This window comes from Tachyglossus aculeatus, chromosome 6 (genome assembly GCF_015852505.1).
Source record: "Tachyglossus aculeatus isolate mTacAcu1 chromosome 6, mTacAcu1.pri, whole genome shotgun sequence".
NCBI lineage: Eukaryota > Metazoa > Chordata > Mammalia > Monotremata > Tachyglossidae > Tachyglossus > Tachyglossus aculeatus.
Genome location: NC_052071.1, coordinates 20749951 through 20771206, shown reverse-complemented (window position 1 = coordinate 20771206; position 21256 = coordinate 20749951). Strand labels below are relative to the sequence as shown.

The following is a 21256-nucleotide window of genomic DNA, read 5'->3' as shown; positions in this document are numbered from 1 at the left end:
CTCGCCCAGCTTTTCTGGGTTGGTCTTGGTCTTCCTCCTCGGAGCAAGGCTCGGAAACACCAGTCCCAACTGGGGTTCTGGCTTCTTCTTGCCTTTGTTTTTTGATCAGTGGCCTTTTTCTGAGCACTTTCTTTTTCTTCTCTTCCTGCTTTTTTTTTTTTAACCATCAAACATTCCCTTTCTTGTGTTCCTTGTCCTTTCTTCTTCTGTTCTTGTTTTTGGCAGTGGCTGCGGCAGCTTGGGAGGGTATGATGTAACAGAGTTGGTGCTAATAATTCTATTAATGGTGTTTAAATACTTACTTTATGTCAGCTCTAAGTGATGGGGTGGTTACAAGATAATCAGGTCAAGATGTAGTCCCTGTCCCACCTGAAACTCACAGTCTAAGAAGGAGGGAGAACCGGCACTGTGTCCCCATTTTACAGTTGAGGAAACCGAGGCCCAGAGAAGTGAAATGACTTGCCCAAGACCGCACAACCAGCAAGTGGCAGAGCTGGAATTCGAACCCAAGTCCTCAGACTCCAAAGTTCATGCTATTTCCACTAGACCGCGTTCTCTGTTCCCAGTCCGGAGGAGGAGCTTACGGACTGGGCCATGCTTCCTTCCCTGCAGTTCTACTGCCAGGCCTCCTTGGGATTTTAGGGCAGCCGGCCCCGGCTGGCGCCTTACACCGACTGATTCTGCCACGAAGGCAGGCAATCTTCTGCTCTTCTAGACAGTAAGCTCGCCTTCTAGAATGTAAACTTGTTGTGGGCAGGGAATGTGTCTTTTATATTGTTATATCATACTCTCCCAAGCGCTTGGTACGGTGCTGTGCACACAGTAAGTGCACGATAACTACGACGGATTTAGTGGCAGAGTTGGGGGTCCTGTGCCCCTAATGGCTTCCCTCGAAGACTAGTGAATTGAACTCAGTAGTATGAGGTTGGTCTTAAAGGGAAAAAGTTTAGATTAGGATTGTAAAATTTTCAGAAACTCAAAATTCACTATTGCTTAAAGAGTCTTGGGACAGGATGTCAAACAGAAGCCTTATATCATGAGGATTCCTGGGAAAAATAACAGTTTTTGCTGCCGGTCATGAGGGTTTCCAGCAAAATAACAGTTTTGGCTGCAGGCTTTTTATTTCTATAGCTCTGTGACGTTCAGGGTCTGAAGCTGTGTTCTAAGCTCGGCTCATCTTAAATAATGGGGTGATTTTTTTAAAAAAGGGCCAGTAATGCCCTTGCACAGACACACTGCTCTTTTGAATCCTGAAGTTTGTTGTTTGCAACCAGAATTGCAGAAGAAAAGCTAAAGGCAGAATAGTATGAGGTTGGCCTTAAAGGGAAAAAGTTTAGATTAGGATTGTAAAATTTTCAGAAACTCAAAATTCACTATTGCTTAAAGAGTCTTGAGACAGGATGTAAAACAGAAGCTTTATATCGTGAGGATTCCTGGGAAAAATAACAGTTTTTGCTGCAGGTCATGAGGGTTTCCAGCAAAATAACAGTTTTGGCTGCAGGCTTTTTATTTCTATAGCTCTGTGACGTTCAGGGTCTGAAGCTGTGTTCTAAGCTCGGCTCATCTTAAATAATGGGGTGATTTTTTTTAAAAAAGGGCCGGTAATGCCCTTGCACAGACACACTGCTCTTTTGAATCCTGAAGTTTGTTGTTTGCAACCAGAATTGCAGAAGGAAAGCTAAAGGCAGAATAGTATGAGGTTGGTCTTAAAGGGAAAAAGTTTAGATTAGGATTGTAAAATTTTCGGAAACTCAAAATTCACTATTGCTTAAAGAGTCTTGGGACAGGATGTAAAACAGAAGCCTTATATCATGAGGATTCCTGGGAAAAATAACAGTTTTTGCTGCAGGTCATGAGGGTTTCCAGCAAAATAACAGTTTTGGCTGCAGGCTTTTTATTTCTATAGCTCTGTGACGTTCAGGGTCTGAAGCTGTGTTCTAAGCTCGGCTCATCTTGAATAATGGGGTGATTTTTTAAAAAAGGGCTGGTAACGCCCTTGCACAGACACACTGCTCTTTTGAATCCTGAAGTTTGTTGTTTGCAACCAGAATTGCAGAAGCAAAGCTAAAGGCAGAATAGTATGAGGTTGGTCTTTAAGGGAAAAAGTTTAGATTAGGATTGTAAAATTTTCAGAAACTCAAAATTCACTATTGCTTAAAGAGTCTTGGGACAGGATGTAAAACAGAAGCCTTATATCATGAGGATTCCTGGGAAAAATAACAGTTTTTGCTGCAGGTCATGAGGGTTTCCAGCAAAATAACAGTTTTGGCTGCAGGCTTTTTATTTCTGTAGCTCTGTGACGTTCAGGGTCTGAAGCTGTGTTCTAAGCTCGGCTCATCTTAAATAATGGGGTGATTTTTTAAAAAAAGGGCCGGTAATGCCCTTGCACAGACACACTGCTCTTTTGAATCCTGAAGTTTGTTGTTTGCAACCACAATTGCAGAAGCAAAGCTAAAGGCAGAATTTGATCTTCTTTCGTAGTGTTCGGTCCCTGCCTTTTAGTAGACATAAGAATCATCTTTCTCACTGTCGCCTGCTATATGGGCTGATTTTCATCTTGACGGCACTCCCGCCTGTGGACTTTATGAGGTAAAATGCCAGATGAAAAAGAGATTTATAATATTAAGATGGATTATTTTGAGCCCGCTGATCTCTGGGTGCCAGCTGCAATTTCCTGAAATCCCCTCAGATGGAAAAAGGCTGGCGTGATCGATGCATCTTTTGTTAGTAAAACCAGGCAGGCATTACAGAATGATACAGTAGAAATTCGGAATCTGTCGAGAATTCGCGGAATGGGGAAAACAGCCTCGCCGTTCTTTCTCGGGGGGGTTCTGCGTCGATGGGCGTGTGTCCCCCTCTCCTCGGCGGTGAAGGGAGCACAGTGCTCTGCACACAGTAAGCGCTCAATAAATATGATTGAATGAATGAGCAGAAGCACCTGCAGTGCTAGAGGCCCACTGGGGTGCGTGCGTATCAAAAACGCTGCCAACGCCGTCACTGCTGCTGTTTCTATGCTGACGATCAGTACGAGAGCCGCCGAACCTTCCCTCGCTGAGTATTAGCGGCTGCTTTACCCCCTCAGGGAATCACGCGATTTCTTTGCAACATCTCATCCCTGTTTGGCTTTTCTCTCTCCTACCGTTCTCTTCCCAGCAGCGGACGGCTCTGCCACATTGCCCCAAGTTGGGCCTCTGCGCGTTCCTCGAGCCATCGTTCTTCCAGCGAAGAGCGGCGGTTAAGCCGGGCTGCTGTCATCGCTCTTTCACCCCCGCCCAGCCTAGTGGAGCCGAGATGTCTATTGTGGCAGCTCCTAAATAATCTTCACGGCATCGGAAGAGTGGCCTCCAGGTGCTCCCAGCTCAGGGAACCACTTCCAAAGGTCAGTTCAAAGTTTGACTCCGCATTCTGCTTTGCCCAGACTGGCAAAAATACAGCCCGCTGAGGAAACACAGGGTGAGCAGGTCTGTGTGAGACAAAAGAAACGTCGGTATCCAAAAAAGAAAAAAAAAAATCGTGAGGCCGTCAGTGGTGTTGGCAAGATGAGAATGGGAGGTGTCCAGTGGTAGTGTCATCTTGTGTGATCTGCCTCAGCCGAACTGGGGCCGGTTCAGGGCCACACACATAGATCGAGCCCCGTGAGCTATATCTTTGGCCCGAGCTCTGTTGGAGACGCCTGTGAGGTCACAGGTGCTGGGCTGGCCCCGCAGCCCAAAAAGCTGACATCGGGTATACCCTTCCACGGAAGTCGGTCCGAGCCCTCCGTATCCAAACATTCCCAAAGGGGCTACCCCTGGCCTTCCATTTGCCCCGAAGCGTTTGCGTCCCTCTCCCGGTTCCCTCTGCTTCCGTGCCCGGCTGGCAAACCGTGGGACTCGACCCGTGGCTTGTGGCACAAGGAGCCTTGGCTGCTAAAAGGGACAATCTTGGATGTCAAGGAGTTGGTTGCCTGTTCGGGATCCATACGGGACCATCTGATAATCGGGCTGCCCGCTATCAAAACAGATGACTGACTGGCCATCTCAGTGGCCAGTGTGGGCAAAGCCCAAAGTCCTCCTAGAATAGAGCAGAGAAAATGAAGGTGTCAATTACCTCATAAGTTGGGATTTTAGGAGTAAATGATGTGAGCTGATCATCTTTCTTGTGTTTTGGTTTTTCAAGGATTCCCCCACTTGGCGATAACCTGAGCCAAGCGGCAGGGGAGGTGCATTTTGTAGAGGAAATTTTCCGAAGGGTGACAGGGAAATAAAAGGAGGAACTGTAGTGGGTGGTGGAAAAATCTGAAACAGTCTGGCAGTCAGGGGAACAGCTAACATCAATGTTACTGTACCTGACCTTCTTACTGGCTTAGTGGAATCAATCAATCAATCAATCAATCGTATTTATTGAGCGCTTACTGTGTGCAGAGCACTGTACTAAGCGCTTGGGAAATCCAAGTTGGCAACATATAGAGACGGTCCCTACCCAATAACGGGCTCACAGTCTAGAAGGGAGTTAGAGGACGTGGATTCTAATCCCGGCTCCACCACTTGCCTGCTGCGTGACCTTGGCCAAGCCACTTAACTTCTCTGTGCCTCAGTTACCTCATCTGTAAAATAGAGATTAAGACTTACCCCCACGTGGGACAAACTGATGACCTTGTATCTTGTAAGAGAAGCAGCATGGCTAAGAGAAGAGCCCGGGCTTTGGAGTCAGAGGTTGTGGGTTCAAATCCCGGCTCCGCCAACTGTCAGCTGTGTGACTTTGGGCAAGTCACTGAACTCTTCTGGGCCTCAGTTCCCTCATCTGTAAAATGGGGACGAAGACCGTGAGCCCCCTATGGGACAACCTGATCACCCTGTAACCTCCCCAGCACTGAGAACAGTGCTTCGCACATAGTAAGTGCTTAATAAATGCCATCATTATTATTATTTTTATTATTATTACCCCAGGGCCTGGTTTGTTAATAAGAGCTTAACAAACACCATTACTAATCAATCAATCAATCAGTTGTATTTATTGAGCGCTTACTGTTTGCAGAGAACTGTACTAAGCGCTTGGGAACATATAGAGACAGTCCCTACCCAACAGTGGGCTCACCGTCTAATATTACTATTATTATTACGAGCTTAACAAACACCATTATCGCTATTATTATTACGAGCTTAACAAACACCATTATTACTACTATTACTAGTATTACTGGTATTACTAGTATTATTATTCCCATCGGCTTTAAAGCACCCAGTCAGCTCACCCCATCCTGCCACACTTCACCAATCTCCTACTACAGCCCAGCCTGCACGTTCTGCTCCTCCGGGGCCGGTTTCCTCACCGTGCCCCGATCTGATCTGTCTCACCGCCGACCCCCTTTCCCACATCCTCCTCCTACCCAGGAACTCTCTCCCCCTCCATATGTGCCTCACCACCACTCTCAATCAATCAATCAATCAATGGTATTTATTGAGCGCTTACTGTGTGCTGAGCACAGCACTCTCTCCACCTTCAAAGCGTTGTTGGGCCAACATCTTCTTCCTAGAGGCTTTCCCCAATTAAGCCCTCTTTTCCCGGGCTCGTTCTCCCTTCTGCCTCATCTAAGCACTTAGATCTGTGACCTTTAACATATGAACATACGACCTGTATATATGTTAGTACATATTTATTACTCTATTTATTTATTTATTTATTTTACTTGTACATATCTATTCTATTTATTTAATTTTCTTCGTATGTTTGGTTTTGTTCTCCGTCTCCCCCTTTTAGACTGTGAGCCCACTGTTGGGTAGGGACTGTCTCTATATGTTGCCAACTTGGACTTCCCAAGCGCTCTGCACACAGTAAGCGCTCAATAAATATGATTGATTGATTGATTGATTCCCTGCAACGAGAAGAAGTCGGGGAGATGGGGAGCCGCTCCTGGCTCTGATGACTTCCTGGTGTCCACGCCTCTGCTGGGAGCGCAGCAAGAAGCAGATCTGTCAGCGGAAGGAAGGTTTCCTTTCAGGGTACAGGTGCTAATGAAAGGAGCCAAATACATGGACACCACCCCCATACTAGATGTACAACCCCGGGCCGCAATAATTGCTGCCGTTCCTCAGTTCCCCACCCAGACCCAAAGTTGTGTCCAGTCCCTGCCGATAAATCAGTTCCCTCCCTGCTCTCCACCACTCGGTCCTGGCTCCTCCCTGTTTTGGCCAGTTTTCCTCCCCGCTAAAGAACTTGGATTCATCTCTGAGGCCTTCCCAGACTGAGCCCCCTCCTTTTTTTTTTAATGGCATTTATTGAGCGCTTACTATGTGCAAAGCACTGTTCTAAGCGCTGGGGAGGATACAAGGTGATCAGGTTGTCCCCCGGGGGGCTCACAGTCTTAGTCCCCATTTTACAGATGAGGTAACTGAGGCACAGAGAAGTTAAGTGACTTGCCCAAAGGCACACAGCTGACAATTGGCGGAGCCGGGATTTGAACCCATGACCTCTGCCTCCAAAACCCGGGCTCCTTCCACTGAGCCATGCTGCTTCTCCTTCCTCTCCCCCTCCCCATCCCCCCTGCCTTATCTCCTTCCCCTCCCCACAGCACCTGTATATATGTATATATGTTTGTACAGATTTATTACTCTATTTTATCTGCACATATTTATTCTATTTATTTTATTTTGTTAATATGTTTTGTTTTGTTGTCTGTCTCCCCCTTCTAGACTGTGAGCCCGCTGTTGGGTAGGGACCGTCTCTAAATGTTGCCAACTTGGACTTCCCAAGCGCTTAGTACAGTGCTCTGCACACAGAAGCAGCGTGGCTCAGTGGAAAGAACACGGGCTTTGGAGTCAGAGGTCCTGGGTTCGAATGCCGGCTCCACCACATGTCTGCTGTGTGACCTTGGGCAAGTCACTTCACTTCTCTGAACCTCAGTTCCCTCATCTGTAAAATGGGGATGAAGACTGTGAGCCCCCCTTGGGACAACCTGATCACCTTGTATCCCCCCCAGCGCTTCGAACAGTGCTTTGCACATAGTAAGCGCTGGGGAGGTTACAAGGTCATCAGGCTGTCCCACGGGGGGCTCACAGTCCCAATCCCTAATACCTCCTTCCTCTCCCCCTGCTCCCCCTCCCCATCCCCTAGCCTTACCTCCTTCCCCTCCCCACAGCACCTATATATACATACATATGTTTGTACATATTTATTACTCTGTATTTATTTTACTTGTACATATTTATTCTATTTATTTTATATTGTTAATATGTTTTGTTTTGTTGTCTGTCTCCCCCTTCCAGACTGTGAGCCCGCTGTTGGGTAGGGACCGTCTCTAGATGTTGCCAACTTGTCCTTCCCCAGCGCTTGGTACAGTGCTCTGCACACAGTAAGCGCTCAATAAATACAATTGACTGAATGAATGAATGAGCCCCCTCCTCTCTCTCCCTCCCCTCCCCCCGCCTTACCTCCTTCCCCTCCCCACAGCACCTATATATGTTTGTCCATATTTATCACTCTAATCATTTATTTTACTTTTACATATTGATTCTATTCATTTTATTTTGCTACTACGTTTTGTTGTCCGTCTCCCCCTTCCAGACAGTGAGCCCGCCGTTGGGTGCGGACCGTCCCTAGTTGTTGCCGGCTTGGACTTCTCAAGCGCTTAGTACAGTGCTCTGCACCTATATATCTTTGTCCATATTTATCACTCTGATCATTTATTTTATTTGTACATATTGATTCTATTCATTTTATTTTGCTACCACGTTTTGTTGTCCGTCTCCCCCTTCCAGACTGTGAGCCCGCTGTTGGGTGCAGACCGTCCCCAGATGTTGCCGGCTTGGACTTCCCAAGCGCTTAGTACAGTGCTCTGCACACAGTAAGCGCTCAATAAAGACGATTGAATGAATGAATAATAAGCGCTTAACAAATGCCAACATTGTTATTATTATTAATAAATGTGATTGAATGAATGAATCAATCAATCAGTCGTATTTATTGAACGCTTACTGTGTGCAGAGCACTGTACTAAGCGCTTGGGAAGTACAAGTTGGCAACCTATAGAGACGGTCCCTACCCAACAGGGGGCTCACAGTCTAAAAGAGTGAATGAATGCATCTCCTCCATCCCCTGACTCTCCCTGCCCCCTGTGACTCTTCCCCTGGTGCTGTTTTTAGAGCAGTGATATATCCAGCATTCCTGCCTCCATCAGCAGGAAAATATCATCATCATCATCATCATCAATCGTATTTATTGAGCACTTACTATGTGCAGAGCACTGTACTAAGCGCTTGGGAAGTACAAATTGGCAACATATAGAGACAGTCCCTACCCAACAGTGGGCTCACAGTCTAAAAGGGGGAGACAAAACCAAACATACTACAAAATAAAATAGAATAGCTATGTACAAGTAAAATAAATAAATCAATAGAGTAATAAATATGTACAAACATATATACATATATACAGGTGCTGTGGGGAAGGGAAGGAGGTAAGATGGGGGGATGGAGAGGGGGACGAGGGGGAGAGGAAGGAAGGGGCTCAGTGTGGGAAGGCCTCCTGGAGGAGGTGAGCTCTCAGCAGGGCCTTGAAGGGAGGAAGAGAGCTAGCTTGGCGGATGGGCAGAGGGAGGGCATTCCAGGCCCAGGGGATGACGTGGGCCGGGGGTCGATGGTGGGACAGGCGAGAACAAGGTACGGTGAGGAGATTAGCGGTGGAGGAGCGGAGGGTGCGGGCTGGGCTGGAGAAGGACAGAAGGGAGGTGAGGTAGGAGGGGGCGAGGGGATGGACAGCCTTGAAGCCCAGGGTGAGGAGTTTCAGCCTGATATTATTAGAGGGTCCTGGCTGAGATGCTCCCGTTGTCCAGGTGCCTGGGTTTTGCCCTGCCTCCGGGCTCCAGGGAACCGGGGCACAACTGGCTGTCGCTGTTCAGTGACAGCTCTGACCATCTCCTCCCCGCCGCACGGATCCAGGCGCCAACCTCTCCGCAGTTGATGTCATGGTTGTGCTAGGAAAGGCCCTCGAGGCCACTCAATCCATGAGCAGTGCAAACATCTCCAGCAAGCTCTGAAAGGCGTCTGGCCAGAAAGGATTCAGCCTTCTCAAAATAGGCAGGCCCCTCGGATACTTTCAGCCCAATAAGGCACCCCTGAAAAAGGCTAGGGCGGGAGAGCATTCAGCTTTCGAGTGAGAAATCAGGGGAAAGAGAGAGAGAGAGAGAAATTTATGAAGCGGCGTTTATTGAAGAGCAACGTTTTAGGCCCTTTGCGGCAAATCATTTCATCAAAAACCTCAGTGAATTTATTAGACGAAGCAGATTGCCTCTCACTCAAGGTGCCTGTATTATCATCATCATCATCAATCGTATTTATTGAGCGCTTACTGTGTGCAGAGCACGGTACTAAGCGCTTGGGAAGTACAAATTGGCAACATATAGAGACAGTCCCTACCCAACAGTGGGCTCACAGTCTAAAAGGGGGAGACAGAGAACAAAACCAAACATACTAACAAAGTAAAATAAATAGAACAGATATGCACAAGTAAAATAAATAAATAGAGTAATAAATACTTGCAAACATATATACATCTATACAGGTGCTGTGGGGAAGGGAAGGAGGTAAGATGGGAGGATGGAGAGGGGGACGAGGGGGAGAGGAAGGAAGGGGCTCAGTCTGGGAAGGCCTCCTGGAGGAGGTGAGCTCTCAGTAGGGCCTTGAAGGGAGGAAGAGAGCTAGCTTGGCGGATGGGCAGAGGGAGGGCATTCCAGGCCCGGGGGATGACGTGGGCCGGGGGTCGATGGCGGGACAGGTGAGAACGAGGTATGGTGAGGGGAACGAGGTACGGTGAGGAGAACGAGGTACGGTGAGGAGAACGAGGTACGGTCCTCCTTTTGATTGTGTTGTACTACAAAAGAATGGAAAAATGGGCCTCTTTTAGGCTACCTAATAATAATAATGTTGGTATTTGTTAAGCGCTTACTGTGTGCCAAACACTGTTCTAAGCGCTGGGGTAAATACAAGGTAATTAGATTGTCCCACGTGGGGCTCACAGTCTTCATCCCCGTTTTACAGATGAGGGAACTGAGGCCCAGAGCAGTTAAGTGACTTGCCCAAGGTCACGCAGCTGACAAGTGGCGGAGCCGGGATTTGAACCCATGACCTCTGACTCCAAAGCCCGGGCTCCTTCCACTGAGCCACGCTGCTTCTCCAATGTTTTTTGAGAGTCCATAATCGTAAACACTTTTCTCTTTTGGCTTTAAATCAGAATGAGGCTCTTAACTGGGGAAAGCTGTTAAAAAATGTAATTTCATTGTCACCGAGCAGTCCCCCGACTCAAGCAAGGCGGAAACGAAGGCTTCTGGAGCCGTTAACCGATATTCAAATGCACCTCGTGGAGCCTCGTAGAGCTATAAAGTAAAAATGTTGGTCTGTTCGAACGGATTGCAGTATGTGCAAATTAGTTACCGTTGAAACAGCCCTTATGCGGTCTATTTCTCTCAACACGTTGTTCTTGGAAGTGCTTATTTTAAGAGAGACTCCGTAGTTTATGCCAAGCAATTCCGAGGCATCACTTGGAATTAGCGCACTTGCTGATTTAATTAGAAGCCCAGGTTTTCCAGCAATAGTTCTGACACTTTTCATTAAGATTCTGCAGTGCACCATTCTATTTATTTCTGACAAGCTGGAAGGCTTTTTCTTTCCTCGAAAAGATTTTCGACTCTCGATTGTCGATCCCGAACAAAGGGCGGGAAGGAACGCAACGGGAATAAGGTTCCTCTATTCTTTCCCTTTTAGAGTGATTGAAGTGAAAGGATAGGCATTGGTGACTAAAATAGTCTTCAAATTGCCGGTTGTTTTGGAGTTAGAAGTTAGAGGGTTCCACTGGTTTACCTCTGATTAGACATTTTATAAAAATTCCCAGACACACCTGAACGTATCTTGAGACATTTCAGCTGAAATGAAAAATTACCCACTGTCGGTTAATCAAAATAGATAGAGAAAATTAAATGGGATGTCAGTCTTTTCCCAAAATAGCCAAGAAGGTAAGATTAATATGCAGTTCTTTAGTACTTAAATGCTCGTCAGCTGCCTTTATGGGCATCGGAAGACCAGGTGTCCTGAGGCAGAGTGGTCTGTTACTAGTTTGGCAGTCCGTATCTTCCTCGCCGAGCAATTACTTCCTTCCAGTGTTCGGTTATAGAGCAGCAACTATCTGGATTTCATATCTTTCGGAAAGGCCAACCTTGCTGTCAGTTGACTGTGGGGTATTGATCTTGAGTGCTTCACAGTACGTCCACCCGCAGGTTTGGTTTCGAGAGAGGTGGTCCGGAGCCTTTAACTAAATTCGGCAACGTGATCGTTCGTCCAAACGATCTGACCCGTAGAGATGTGGCCTAAGTGGAAAGACGCTCGGGCCCGGGAGTCAGAGTACGTGGCTTCTAATCCCCACTTGTGATTGTGAGCGAACCACTTAACGCTCTGGGCCTTTGTTTCCTCCTCTGTCAGATCCTGTTCTCCCTCCTACTTAGAGTAGGAGTCCTGTGTGGGACAGGGATTGCGTCTGAGCTGATTCGTTTGTATCTACCCTAGTGCTTAGCAAATACTACATTATTAGTAGTAGTAGTAGAAATAATTATAGTAATCATAATCCAAAAAATCCCTGGGAAGAAATTGATGGAGTGGTATTAAAGCGTAGGGGTTGACTTTTGTAGTTAAATGTAGGGCCGCCAAAAGTTAAAGGCAGCCGAAGTCCTCAATTCAGAGAAAAATTACAGCTCTGACCTCGACGATGAGGCCAGATGATGATGTCAACTGCCCACCTCTTACGCACAGTCGTTAATAAATACAAATAAATACGATTGAATGAAGGAGTTACTGGAGCCTGGGCAAGAGAGTCATCATCATCATCATCATCAATCGTATTTATTGAGCGCTTACTATGTGCAGAGCACTGTACTAGCTTACTATGTGCAGAGCACTGTACTAGCTTACTATGTGCAGAGCACTGTACTAAGCGCTTGGGAAGTACAAATTGGCAACATATAGAGACAGTCCCTACCCAACAGTGGGCTCACAGTCTAAAAGGGGAAGACAGAGAACAAAAACCAAACATACTAACAAAATAAAATAAATAGAATAGATATGTACAAGTAAAATAAATAAATACATAAATAGAGTAATAAATATGTACAAACATATATGCATATATACAGGTGCTGTGGGGAAGGGAAGGAGGTAAGAAGGGGGGGATGGAGAGGGGGACGAGGGGGAGAGGGGGAGAGGACCTGTGGGAGACTTAATTTCATTCATTCATTCAATCGTATTTGACCTATTGATCAGTCAGTGGCATTTATTAAATGCTTACCATGTGCAGAGTACTGCACTAAACCTAGGGAGAGTACAATACATTACATTAGAGTTGGTAGACATGATCCTTGGCCGCAAGAATGGCAGTCTAGCGGGGGAGACAGATAATGAGATAAATTACCGAAAGGGGAAAGGGAAGGGTATAGGATTCTGTGGAGCTGGGAGTACAGTTCCAAGTGCATAGATGCCGCAGAAGGGAGGTTGAGTAGGGAAATGAGGGTTTAATTGGGGAGGAGAAGTGATTTTAACAGGGCTTCGAAGGTGGGGAGAGTGATGGCCTCTTGTATATGAAGGGGGAGGAAGTTCCAGGCCAGAGGGAGGATGTAGGCCCCTTGGTGTGCTTGTGTGCTCTGCACACAGTAAGCGCTCAATAAATACGATTGATTGATTGATTGGTTGGCAGGGAGATAGATGAGATCAAGGTGCAGTGAGTTAGGGTGGCGTTAGAGGAGTGGAGTGTGCAGGCTGGGTTGTAGTAGATTAGTGAGGTAAGGTAGAAGGGAGGGGGACTGCTAAGGAAATGTGAAATTTTTCACTATCAGCAATCCAGGAGTTCAGGCCAAGCAGTCTGTAACGAACTGGAGAAAGAAAGAGCTCGTACCGTCGAGCTCAGTTATCGGCTCTAGGCCTCTAAGGCCCCTCGGCCTAGTTGTCCAGTCACCCACCCTCCCTAAAGTCTCCACTGTCTCTCGACTGCAACTGGGAAGACGAGGTGGTGCGTGGTTAGGGGCTGAACTTGGAGGTTTGTGCTACAGCCCTGCCTTAGAGCTTGGACCACTGTTGCACATCTGCTCGTGAGAATGAGGACGAAGCCAAGGTCTCCATTCCACCAGTGATAGCCACTGCAGCCACCCCGGTAGGGCGGGAGCAGTGGCACCCGGCAGACTGCCAATGCCAACCCAGAGTTTACAGACGCTGACGGGAAATTATGGACCTTTTTAGCTCATTTTAAAGGATCCTCCGTGAATTTACAGACGGTGGGGAACCCTGGACGTGGGCATGCATAGGGGTCTGAAGCTGAAGGAGGGGTGGCAGACATTTTCATATCAAACGTGCATCGGCTGAAATGGAAGTCATTCCTTATTTTGTAGGAGGGGTTAAATGAAACACTAAAAAAAAAAAAAATCCAGAGAATAGACCCTATCTTGTAATCAGTCATTGAGAAATAAAGTGGAGAACAGGACCTCTCACTGGACAAACTGCCCAGAGCCAGTTTGGGGGAGGGACAAAGCGGGGCCTTCTCTCACTTCTGATCTGTGATCGTCATCATCATCATCATCATCATGGCATTTATTAAGCGCTTACTGTGTGCAAAGCACTGTTCTAAGCGCTGGGGAGGTTACAAGGTGATCAGGTTGTCCCAAGGGGGGCTCACAGTCTTCACCCCAATTTTACAGACGAGGGTGAATATTAGCAGAACCAAAAAGTTATGGGCTAAAACCCATTCATTCAGACCTTTGCTCAGGGACAAAAAGTTTGGAGGGGCAGGGATCGTAACAGAAGTGTCTTTTAAAGAGATAATTCCACCCTTCACCGTTCCCCAACCCCCCATCTCCCCACCCTGCCCCATCTGGGGCTGCGGTGGGCCAGTGCCTGCAGTCACTGCAATTCTAGGAACTTTAGTAAGGGGAAAAAAAAAATCTAGCAGTAGAGTTCATTGTACAAATCAAATAGCATAGTCCGAGTTTGTCGCGATGTCATGGGGAAAAGTTAAAGAAAACAATAACCAACGATGAAGGATATTCTTCAGATAAAGGCAAATGGAAGAGTGAAAGTACCCCAGAGATATTTCCCAGAAATTCGGTCATTTTTCTCCTTTCATTTTACATTTCTCTTGGAGATGGGTGGAAAGGTGGGCTGGGAAGGCTAAAGAGAGACGTCATTATTGCATATTCCTAAGATGGGTGAAATTGGGGTCAGTCACTGGGAACAGGAGACAAGGCACCCTTCCATTTGACATTTAATTAAGGTAGAGGAAAGACTTTCACTTGTAGGAGTGCCTGTCTGGCTGGCTTTTATTTCTGAAGTCGGTGGTTCTGAAGGTGAGATCCTATCCGTGCGATTGAGCGGGGCTGAAATTGTCAGTGGGTGATACTCCGTTTGGCGTCGAGTCCACGTACAGCGTTTCTTTACTATACTGATGTGTTTGTCCCTTTCGGGGGTCTTTCTGTGTTTCGATCTTGCCCCTTGGTGTCCCAATCTTGACCGTCTATACTCTCCCCCAATTACTGCTTGTCCGGCTGGTCCCCCCCGCAGGGGTGGTGTTCCAAGAGCCCCCTGCCACGTCAGATGATTTCAGACCGGGCTTCCCCACGTCTGTCCTCGAATTGTTGGTTCACCGTTCCTGGTTTGAATTCGCTCCCTTTCCGCTCCCCCATCCAGCTGTTGTTTAGAAAATGTATCACTCAGCCTCCTCACATGTCCTACCCATCTCGTAGTTAACCTTTAGCCGAGAAAAGGAAGCCAGGTGGCTTAGAGGAACGAGCACACGCTTAGGAGTTGGAGGATCTGGGTTCTAATCCCGGCTCTGCCACTTGTCTGGTGTGTAAACTTGGGCCAGTCGCTTCGCTTTCCTGGGCCTCTGTTTCCTTTTCTGTAAAATGGTATTAAAACCTACTCTTTCCCACTTCATCATCATCATCATCATCAATCGTATTTATCGAGCGCTTACTGTGTGCAGAGCACTGGACTAAGTGCTTGGGAAGTACAAGTTGGCAACATATAGAGACAGTCCCTACCCAACAGTGGGCTCACAGTCTAAAAGGGGGAGACAGAGAACAAAACCAAACATACTAACAAAATAAAATAAATAGAATAGATATGTACAAGTAATATAAATAGAGTAACAAATATGTACAAACATATATACATATACACTTCAGACTTGAGCACGTGGGACAGGTACTGTGTCCAACCTGATTAGTTTGTACCTACCCTACGCTTAGTACAGAGTGTGTGCTTAACAAATACCATAAAAAAGAGACGCCCCTTATTGCGGTCCCAATTCTGTTAAAGCAGAAGACTTGTGTCATTAGTATTGTTTCTTAATTGCTGAGCCCCAGGAAGTACATTCATTCATTCATTCAATCGTATTTATTAAGCGCTTACTGTGTGCAGAGCACTGTACTAAGCGCTTGGGAAGTACAAGTTCCCAACATTGAGACCCCTCACCTCTTAAGTTGGTCTGCTACCTGTTTACTTCACACACTGCGTATTTACCATATCATGTAACTATTTTTTTTATTTTAGGGAGGTTTTTTATTTCGACTTTCATCTTCTTTCCTATTAGACTCGAGGGTGGGAATTGTAGTGACAGGTAGCATCTCGCACACAGTAAGCGCTCAATAAATACGATTGAATGAATGAATGAATGAATGAATCTCGCAGGCTGGGAGAAATGGAGTTGACTTGTGCCAGGGACATTTCAGTTAGATCCAAGGAAGAATCAGCACCTTAAACTGCAGACTTCCAGAGGACAGGGACCACGTCTACCAACTCTGTCGTCTTCTCCCAAGCATTTAGGCCAGTGCTGTGCACACAGTAAACATTCAGTAAATACCACTGATTGATTATGAGCCCTCCACACCCCCTTTATTAACGGTATTTGGTAAATGCTGCCTGTTTGTCAAGCACTGTTGTGAGCAGTGGGGTAAATCCAAGTGTTATCAGGTTGGACACCGCCCCTGTCCCACGTGGGGCTCCTAGTCTAAACTGGAGGGTGGAAGATTTAATCCCCATTGTATTGATGAGGTAACTGAGGCACAGAGTAGTTATTTGCCGTAGGTCACGCAGCAAGCAGGTGGCAGAGCCAGAATTAGAAGCCAGGTCTTCTGACACCCAAGCCCATGCTCTTTAAAGACCATTTAAAAAGCCACAGTCCGTGAAGACCATTGTCTCCCACCGGAACGGATTATTAGAGCAGATATTTAAAAATGAAGGCGGGATCCAGCCATCTCTTCGGGGATGTTTAAGGCTAAGCCTTCCCGGAGTCAGGGAGGTGGCTTAGGGGGACGTCGGGGGCCAGGGGGGTTCTTTGCAACCTAGTTTATGTTGTCACGGAGAAGTGAGAATTGGTTTTCTTGGACTTCCATGAAGAACTGAGTTCTGAGAAAGGCAAGACTCCGGCTGCTAATAGAGAATAACGAGAACATCAACAGAATGAATTTTTCTCTTCCGAACCCAAAGAGAAGGAATCCGGGAGATTAAAAGCGTCATTCTAATTGATCTTGCAACTCCCACGGTAGTCTCACATCTGAATTCAAGCAGAGTTTTGACAGGTCCTGTAGTGATCCGCTTATTACTTCTGACAAAGTTTCCCTGACCATACTGTGGGTGAGGTACCCGGCAGCTGTTGATTATCTGATCTGCAACAGGGAGGGCTGGCTGGGGAGTGGGGGAAGCCTAAAAAAATTCTGCATGGGGAAATTAGCATCAAAAAGGAATTCCGTTATGGTGGGAACTGTTCAAGGAGTCAAAATAACTTGCTTGGTTGGTCATTTCCCGGTCGATACATTATAAAATGGAGCCACACTGAAGGAAGTGCTGAAACAACACGCCTAAGGATACATTTCTATCTGGAATTATATCTACTCTCAATCACTGGTATTTATAGAGTGCTTACTATGTGCTCCTGAACTGCTGCTAGCAGGATAATCAATTCTTGCTTATGAAGTTTCAGTCCAAGCGTACTCTCCCAAATGGATGGTGATTGGGAGCACTCCATACACAATAAGTGCTCAATACATACGATTAATTGAATAAAGCTAGTTAAGATCCCATACCCAAATAATGGTGTCCAACCAGCCGATTAATCTATTAAGACCCTATTGAATGTAAAACAACGTAACGAGAGCAGGGGAGAGAACTTCGGAAGCAAAATACACTTTCCCGACCCACAAGGAGCATACAGTCTAATGAAACAATTTTTTTTTTACAGAGAGTAGGAGAAAGGCCAAGGGTAAAAAAAAAAAAAAAAAATCAGTATTGTAAATTAAATGCCAGGAAGGAATATCAGAATAAATCAGAATTAATAATTGAAGGTGCAATTGAATATATGTAAATAAATGCTAGGGAGAGGCGCTAGTGTTAATTGGATTTAAGGTGCTGTGCTATGCGCAGAAGAGATACTGGAGGAGGTGGGGCTTTTGGAGGGTTTTAAAGATAGGACAGGATAGATTTGTTTTCTTTAACATTTCCCAATGACATCATGACAAACTGGGACTATGCTATCCGATTTGTACAGTTAACTCTACTGCTAGCCTTCCCAGACTGAGCCTCTTCTTTCCTCTCCCCCTCGTCCCCCTCTCCATCCCCCCGTCTTACATCCTTCCCTTCCCCACAGCACCTGTATATATGTATATATGGTTGTACATATTTATTACTCTATTTATTTTACTTGTACATTTCTATCCTACTTATTTTATTTTGTTGGTATATTTGGTTCTGTTCTCTGTCTCCCCCTTTTAGACTGTGAGCCCACTGTTGGGTAGGGACTGTCTCTATGTGATGCCAATTTGTACTTCCCAAGTGCTTAGTACAGTGCTCTGCACATAGTAAGCGCTCAATAAATATGATTGATTGATTGATTGCTAATTTTTTTTTTTTCCCTTACTAAAGTTCCCAGAATTGCAGTGACTGCAGGCACTGGCCCACCACAGCCCCAGATGTAGGGGTGGGGAATTCATTCATTCATTCAATTGTATTTATTGAGCGCTTACTGTATGCAGAGCAATCAATCAATATACAATCAATCAATCGTATTTATTGAGCACTTACTGTGTGCAGAGCAATCAATCAATATACAATCAATCGTATTTATTGAGCGCTTACTGTGTGCAGAGCACTGTACTAAGCGCTTGGGAAGTACAAGTTGGCAACATATAGAGACAGTCCCTACCCAACAGTGGGCTCAGTCTAAAAGGGGGAGACAGAGAACAAAACCAAACATCTTAACAAAATAAAATAAATAGAATAGATATAGATATAGAATAGACTGGAATGAATGAGTCAGAGGTCCTGGGTTCTAATCCCCTCTCTGCCCCATGTCAGCTGTGTGACTCTGGGCAAGTCACTTCACTTCCCTGGGCCTCAGTGACCTCATCTGGAAAACGGGGACTGGAATGAATGAGTCAGAGGTCCCGGGTTCTAATCCCGTCTCTGCCCCTTGTCAGCTGTGTGACTGGGCAAGTCACTTCACTTCTCTGGGCCTCAGTGACCTCATCTGGGAAACAGGGACTGGAATTAATGAGTCAGAGGTGGTGGGTTCTAATCTTGTTTCTGCCCCTTGTCAGCTGTGTGACTCTGGGCCGCAGTGACCTCATCTGGAAAGCAGAGACTGGAATGAATGAGTCAGAGGTCCTGGGTTCTAATCCCGTCTCTGCCCCTTGTTAGCTGTGTGACTCTGGGCCTTAGTGACCTCATCTGGAAAACGGGGACTAGAATGAATGAGTCAGAGGTTGTGGGTTCTAATCCCGTCTCTGCCCCTTGTCAGCTGTGTGACTCAGGGCCTCAGTGACCTCATCTGGAAAACGGGGACTGGAATGAATGAGTCAGAGGTCGTGGGTTCTAATCCCGTCTCTGCCCCTTGTCAGCCGTGTGACTCAGGGCCTCAGTGACCTCATCTGGAAAGCAGAGACTGGAATGAATGAGTCAGAGGTCCTGGGTTCTAGTCCCGTCTCTGCCCCCTGTCAGCTGTGTGACTCTGGGCCTCAGTGACCTCATCTGGAAAATGGGGACTAGAATGAATGAGTCAGAGGTCGTGGGTTCTAATCCCGTCTCTGCCCCTTGTCAGCTGTGTGACTCTGGCCAAGTCACTTCACTTCCCTGGGCCTCAGTGACCTCGTCTGGAAAATGGGGACTAGATTGAATGAGTCAGAGGTCGTGGGTTCTAACCCCGTCTCTGCCCCTTGTCAGCTGTGTGACTCAGGGCCTCAGTGACCTCATCTGGAAAACAGATACTGGAACGAATGAGTCAGAGGTCCTGGGTTCTAATCCTGTCTCTGCCCCTTGTCAGCTGTGTGACTCTGGGCCTCAGTGACCTCATCTGGAAAATGGGGACTGGAATGAATGAGTCAGAGGTCGTGGGTTCTAATCCCGTCTCTGCCCCTTGTCAGCCGTGTGACTCTGGGCCTCAGTGACCTCATCTGGAAAGCAGAGACTGGAATGAATGAGTCAGAGGTCCTGGGTTCTAATCCCGTCTCTGCCCCTTGTCAGCTGTGTGACTCTGGGCCTCAGTGACCTCATCTGGAAAACCGGGACTGGAATGAATGAGTCAGAGGTCGTGGGTTCTAATCCCGTCTCTGCCCCCTGTCAGCTGTGTGACTCTGGCCAAGTCCCTTCACTCCTCTCATTTTCACCTGGAAAATGGGGACTAAGACTGTGAGGCCCCCCCCCCCCCAAGACGTGGGACAACCAGCGCTTAGCACAGTGCTGGGCGCCTAGTAATTGCTTCACAAATCCCATCGATAATGAGAATATTAATAATAGTGATAAAGAAAAGGCCTCAGGGAGGAGGCGGGACTTGGCTGACACCGCCCAAGGCGGCGGGGGGGGGGGGGGAGGGGGAGGTCACGTGACGGGCGCGAGGCCCGGCCTCACGTGTTGGCGCGAGGCCTGGGCCGCGCCCCCTCCCCCCGGCACGCGCGCGCGCACGCACGTACGCACGCATTTACGCACTTACGCACGCACTTACGCACGCTCCTCAGCCACTCGTTAGGCGAGTGGCCGTTGGCACGAGGAGCCAAGGCGAGCCAGGCCATGGCCCTGAGGTAAGATGGCGAACTTCCCTCATAACACTAATAATAATAATAATAATATTTGTTAAGGGCCTATTATGTGCTAACTACTGCCCTAACAGCTGGGGCTGTTACAGAGTATTCATTCAATCGTATTTATTGAGCACTTACCGTGTGCAGAGCACTGTACTAAGCGCTTGGGAAGGCCAAGTTGGCCACATAGAGAGACGGTCCCCACCCAACAGTGGGCCCACAGTCTCAATCCCCATTTGACAGGTGAGGTCACTGAGGCACGGTCAAGTGAAGCAGCGTAACTCAGTGGAAAGGTCAGAGGTCATGGGTTCAAATCCCCACTCGGCCAATTCATTCACTCAATCGTATTTATTGAGCGCTTACTGTGTGCAGAGCACTGTACTAAGCGCTTGGGAAGGCCGAGTTGGCCACATAGAGGGACGGTCCCCACCCAACAGTGGGCCCACAGTCTCAAGCCCCATTTGACAGGTGAGGTCACTGAGGCACGGTGAAGCAAAGCAGCGTGGCTCAGTGGAAAGGGTCAGAGGTCGTGGGTTCAAATCCCCACTCCTCCAATTCATTCATTCAGTCGTATTTATTGAGCGCTTACTGTCTGCAGAGCACTGTACTAAGCGCTTGGGAAGGCCAAGTTGGCCACATAGACGGTCCCCACCCAACAGTGGGCCTGCAGTCTCAATCCCCATTTGACAGGTGAGGTCACTGAGGCACGGTCAAGCGAAGCAGGGTGGCTCAGTGGAAAGGGTCAGAGGTCATGGGTTCAAATCCCCACTCCGCCAATTCATTCATTCAGTCGTATTTATTGAGCACTTACTGTGTGCAGAGCACTGTACTAAGCGCTTGGGAAGGCCAAGTTGGCCACCTAGAGAGACGGTCCCTACCCAACAGTCTAGTCTAAGTTGTCCCACGTAGGGCCCACGGTCTCAATCCCCATTTGACAGGTGAGGTCACTGAGGCATGGTGAAGCGAAGCAGCGTGGCTCAGTGGAAAGAGTCAGAGGTCATGGGTTCAAATCCCCACTCCGCCAATTCATTCATTCAGTCGTATTCATTGAGCGCTTACTGTGCAGAGCACTGGACGAAGCGCCACTTGTCAGCTGTGTGACTTTGGGCAAGCCACTTAACTCCTCTGTGCCTCAGTTCCCTCATCTGTAAAATGGGGATGAAGACTGTGAGCCCCCCGTGG

At 47.3% G+C, this 21256-nt stretch overlaps 1 long non-coding RNA gene across 1 annotated transcript in view; it reads left to right on the top strand.

Annotated features, from left to right (window-relative positions):
- Positions 1–3177: 3177 nt before the first annotated feature.
- The window catches only part of LOC119930049, a 125310-nt gene continuing 107231 nt past the window's right edge, over positions 3178–21256 (top strand). Inside the window, exon 1 of the long non-coding RNA XR_005451620.1 lies at positions 3178–3379. This is a non-coding gene — a long non-coding RNA (uncharacterized LOC119930049). The remainder of the gene's footprint in view (positions 3380–21256) is intronic.